The following is a 5936-nucleotide window of genomic DNA, read 5'->3' on the forward strand; positions in this document are numbered from 1 at the left end:
AGTGCAGTGGCACGATCTTGGCTCACTGCAACCTCTGCCTCCCGGGTTCAAGCGATTCTCCTGCCTCAGCCTCCCAAGTAGCTGTAATTACAGGTGTGCACCACTATGCCCAGCTAATTTCTGTATTTTTAGTAAAGGTGGGGTTTCACCATGTTAGCCAGGCTGGTCTCAAACTCTTGGCCTCAAGTGACCTGCCTGCCTCAGCCTCCCGAAGTGCTGGGATTACAGGTGTAAGCCACTGCACCTGACCTTGGTTTTTATTTTTAGCTGAGCCATTTAAGGAAATCTCTGTTAGATTACTCACTATCTACTGAGATAACACAACAAAACTTCAGTTGCCACACCAAAAGGAATACAGCCTTTGCAAAAGTAGTTTAGAAAAGTCATTAAACAAACATACAGCTGTAGTCTTCAACAACCGAAACAAACCCTGGGGAGGGGTAGAATCCAGTTTCCAGAGTTACCATATCATAATATCCAAAAAGTCCAGTTTTCACAAAAAAATTGCAAGGTATACAAAAAAAATAAAATACCGTGACCCACTCACAGGAAAAATAAATTGACAGAAACTATCCCTGAGGAACTTTGGACTTACTAGACAAAGACTTTAACTCAACTGTTTTAAATGTGCACAAAGAGCTAAAGGAAACAATCAAGAACTAGAAGCAACCAGGAGAACAATGTCTGAACAAATAAAGAATATTGATAAAAATATAAACAAAATAGAAATTCTGTAGTTGAAAAGTGTTATAGCTGAAGTGAAAAAATTCACTAGAGGGGTTCAACAGCAGATTTGAGCAAGCAGAAAAAATAATCAGCAATCTTGATGAAAGCACAATAGAAATTATCCAGCCTGAGGACCAGAAAGAAAAGAAGTATGGAAAAAAATGAACAGCATCAAAGGGACCTGTGGGATACCATGAAGCATATACTTACTAGTAAGTGTCAGAAGAAGAGGAAAGAGAGAAAAGGGTGTGGTGTTACTTTGTATGTATATATGGGTTTTCATTCACAGCTTGTGACTCATAACTTGAACAGGCGTGAGTCACTGTGCTTGACCGTAATATCCTTTATAATAAACTGCTAAACATAGGCCAGGCATGGTGGCTCACACCTGTAATCCCAGCACTTTGGGAGGCTGAGGCGGGCGGATCACAAGGTCAGGAGTTCGAGATCAGACTGACCAATATGGTGAAACCCCATCTCTACTAAAAATACAAAAATTAGCTGGGTGTGGTAGTGTGCTCCTGTTATCCCAGCTACTCAGGAGGCTGAGGCAGGAGAATTGCTTGAACCTGGGAGGTGGAGGTTACAGTGAGCTGAGATCATGCCACTGCATTTCCAGCCTGGGTGACATAGTGAGACTCCATCTCAAAAAATTAATTAATTAAGTAATTAAATTAACTGGTAAACATAAATGTTTCTCTGAGTTCTGTGCACTGCTCTAGCAAATTAATTAAAACTAAAAAAAAAAAAAGGGAGTTGTGAGAACCCCAACTTGAAGTCAGTCAGTCAGAAGTTCTGGAGGCCTAGATTTGTGACTGGTATCTGAGGGACAGGGGCAGTTTTGGAGGCTGAGTCTCCAACCTGTAGAATGTGACACTGTCTACTGGTAGATATGTTGAAATAGAATTGTAGGACGCCCAGTTGGGGTCTGCTGGAGAACTGATTACTTGCTGGCGGGGAGAAAGCCCCAATATTTTGGGGTCACAGAAGTCTTCTGTGTTGATAATTCTTGTTTTGTTGTGAAAACAGAAGAAAAATATGGTTTGAGTGTTTTCCTAACAAAGGTAGAAAAAATATTTGAAAACTAACAGCTGAAAACTTCCCAAATTTCATTAAAGACATGAATCTACATATCCAAGAAGTGAAATGGACTTTAAGTAGGATAAACACAGAGAAACACACATTAACATACATTATAATCAAACAATTAAAATCCAAAGATAGGCGGGGCATGGGTGGCTCACACCTGTAATACCAGCACTTTGGGAGGCCAAGGCAGCAGATCACCTGAGGTCAGGAGTTCCAGACCAGCTTGGCCAACACGGCAAAACCCCCTCTCTACTAAAAATACAAAAATTAACCAGATGTGGTGCCACATGCCTATGATACCAACTACTGGGGAGGTTGAGGTAGGAGAATCACTTGAACCCGGGAGGCAGAGGTTGCAGTGAGCTGAGATCGTGCCATTGCACTCCAGCCTGGGCAACAAGAGCAAAACTCCATCTCAAAAAATAATAATGATAAAAAACAATCCAAAGATAAAGAGAGAATCTTACAAGCAGCAAGAGAGAAGCAATGCATTAAGTATAAGAGATCCTTAATAAGATTAAGGCTGATTTCTCATCGGAAACCATGGAAGCCAAAAAGCAGTGGGATTTTAAAGTGCTGAAAGATAAACAGCCAACAATTCTACATCTAGAAAAATTATCTTTTCAAAATGAAGAAGAATGTGGCTCCAGTGGCGCAATCGGTTAGCGCACGGTACTTATAAGACAAAATGAAGAAGAAATTGACATTTCTAGATAAACAAAAGTTGGGCCTATCCTAAAAGAAATGCTAAAGGAGTCCTTCAGACTGAAATGAAATAAACAACAGAAGTAACTCAAAGCCATATAAAGAAATAAAAAATTCCAGTAAAGGTAAAATCAAGGGTAAATATAAAGGCAGTATTACTGTATTTTTGGTTTGTGACTCCTCTTTTTGTTTCCTATATAATCTAGGATACCAATGACTAAAACAATACTTATAAATCCATGCTAATGGGGAAGCAATGTATAAAGATGTAATTTGTAACAATAACAACATATAGGGAGGGATGGAGCTGTATGCTATTAAAGCAAAGTTGGTATCAATTCAAACTCAATCATTATAAATGTAGGATGTGAATTATAATTCCTTTGATAATCACCAAGAATATAACTAAGAAATACACACAAAAGGAAATGTGGAGTAAATCAAAATGGTACACTAAAAAAAATTCTTAATAAAACACAAAAGAAGATGGTCCTGAAAGCACTGCATAACAACAACAACAAAAAAGATATTACATGTAGCAAAAACAGTAGCCAATGGCAGAAGTAAGTCCTTCCTTATCAGTAATCATTTTAAATGAAAATGGATTAAGATCACCAATTTAAAAAGACTAGTAGAAAGGATAAAGAAAAATAATCCAACTATATGATGTTACAAGAGTCTCATTTCAGGATGGGCATGGTGGCTCATGCCTGTAATCCTAGCACTTTGGGAGGCCGAGGTGGGTGGTTCTCCTGAGGTCAGGAATTCGAGACCAGCCTGGCCAACATGGCAAAACCCCATCTCTACTGAAAACACAATAATTAGCCAGGCAATGTGCCTGTGATCCCAGCTACTTGGGAGGCTGAGGCAGGAGAATCACTTGAACCCAGGAGGCAGAGATTGCAGTGAGATGAGATCGTGCCACTGCATTCCAGCTTAGGCGACAGAGCAAGACTCAGTTCCAAAAAAAAGAAATTCATTTCACGTGCAATGACACCCACAGGCTCAAAGCAAAAAGGTGGAGAAAAATCTACCAAGCAAACGGAAAACCAAAAAAAGCAGGGGTTACTATTTTAATTTCAGACAAAATAGACTCTAAACCAAGAATGATTTTAAAAAGACAAAGAATGGCATTACCTAATGATAAAGGGTTTGATTCAACAAGAAGACTTAACTAACTTAAATATATATTATAATACCAACACTGGAGCACCCAGATTAATAAAATAAGTTCTTAGAAATCTATGAAGAGACTTAGATAACCACACAATAACGGTGCAAGACTTCAACACCCCACTGACAGTATTAGACAGATAATTGAGGCAGAAAATTAAGAAAGATATTTGAGACCTGAACTTGACACTTGACCAAATGGACCTAACGGACACCTACAGATTACCTGAGGTCAGATCACCTGAGGTCAGATCACCTGAGGTCAGGAGTTTGAGACCAGCCTCACCAACATGGTAAAACCCCATCTCTGCTAAAAGTACAAAAAATTTAGCCAGGCATGGTGGTGAACGCCTGTAATCCTAGCTACTCAGGAGGCCAAGACAGGAGAATCGCTTGAATCTGGAAGGTGAAGGTTGTAATGAGCCAAGATGACGCCACTGCACTCCAACCTGGGTGACAGAGTGAGACTCCATCAAAAAAAAAAAAAGAAAGATCAATACTAAAGAAGACCTCTCAAAACCATACAGTTGCTTGGAAATTAAGCAATCTGCTCCTGAATGACTTTTGGGTAAACACTGAAATTAATGCAGAAATCAAAAAATCAAAAAATTCTTTGAAACTAATGAGAACAAGGATATAACATACCAGAAACTCTGAGACACAGCTAAAGTAGTGTTAACAGGAAAGTTTAAGGCTGGGTGCAGTGGCTTAAGCCTGTAATCCCAGCACTTTGGAAGGCCGAGGCGGGCGGATCACGAGGTCAGGAGATCGAGACCATCCTGGTGAACACGTTGAAACCCAGTCTCTACTAAAAATACAAAAACTTAGCTAGGCGTGGTGGCGGGCGCCTGTAGTCCCAGCTACTTGGGAGGCTGAGGTGGGAGAATGGCATGAACCCAGGAGGCAGAGCTTGCAGTGAGCCAAGATCGTGCCACTGCACTCCAGCCTGGGCAACAGAGCAAGACTCTGTCTCAAAAAAAAAAAAAAAAAAAGAAGAGGAAAGTGTATTCTGCTAATCGCTCACATCAAAAGGTTAGAAAGATCTCAAACTGACAACCTAATATCACATCTGGAGGAACTAGAAAAATAAGAGTAAACCAATCCCAAAACTAGAAGAAGAAAAAGAACCAAAATTAGAGTTGAACTGAATGAATCTGAGATGTGAAAAACCATACAAAAGATCAGCAAAACCAAAAGTTGTTTTTTGAAAGAATAAATAAAATAGACTGCTAGTTAGACTGAGAGAATATTCAAATAAACGCAAACAGAAACAACAAAAAGGACATTACTACTGACACTGCAGAAATACAAAAAAACCCTCAGAGACTATTACAAACACCTCTATGCACAAAAACTAGAAAACCTAAAGGAAATGGATGAATTCCTGCAAACATATAATCTCCCAAGATTGAACCAGGAAGAAACTGAAACTCTAAATAGACTAATAATGAGTTCCAAAACTAAACTAGTAATAAAGAGCCTACCTACCAATCAGAAAAAGCCCTGAATGAGACAAACTTACAGCTGAATTCTACCAGACTTATAAGAGTTACTACCAATCCTACTGAAACTATTCCACAACATTGAGGAGGAAGGACTCCTTCCCAACTCATTATTTGAGGCCAGCATGATTCTGATACCAAAACCTGGCAGATGCATCAAAAAAAGTAAACTTCAAGCCGATATCCCTAATGAACACAGATGCAAAAATCCTCAACAGAACATTAACAAACTGAATCTAGTGGCACATCAATGTCCTAAGTGGCCCTTAATCAAAAAGCTAATCCACCATGATAACGTTAGCTTTATTCCTGGTATGCAAGGTTGGTTCAACTTAAAAAATCAATAAATGTGATTCAGCACACAAACAGAACTAAAAACAAAAACCACATGATCATCTCAACAGATGCTGAAAAGGCTTTCTATAAAATTCAACATCTATTCATCTTAAAAACTCTCAACAAGCTAGGCACTGAAGGAATATACCTCAAGATAATAAGAGCCATCTATGACAAACCCACAGCCAACATCATACTGAATGGGCAAAAGCTGGAAGCATTCCCCTTGAAAAACAGCAAGACAATGATACCCACTCTAACCACTTCTATTCAACACAGTACTGGAAGTCCTAGCCAGAGCAGTCAGGCAAAAGACAGAAATAAAAGGCATCCAAATAGGAAGAGGGGAAGTCAAATGATCCCTCTTTTTTTTTTTTTTGAGACGGAGTCTCGCTCTGTCGCCCA

This window comes from Rhinopithecus bieti, unplaced genomic scaffold (genome assembly GCF_001698545.2).
Source record: "Rhinopithecus bieti isolate Rb0 unplaced genomic scaffold, ASM169854v2 scaffold_27006, whole genome shotgun sequence".
NCBI lineage: Eukaryota > Metazoa > Chordata > Mammalia > Primates > Cercopithecidae > Rhinopithecus > Rhinopithecus bieti.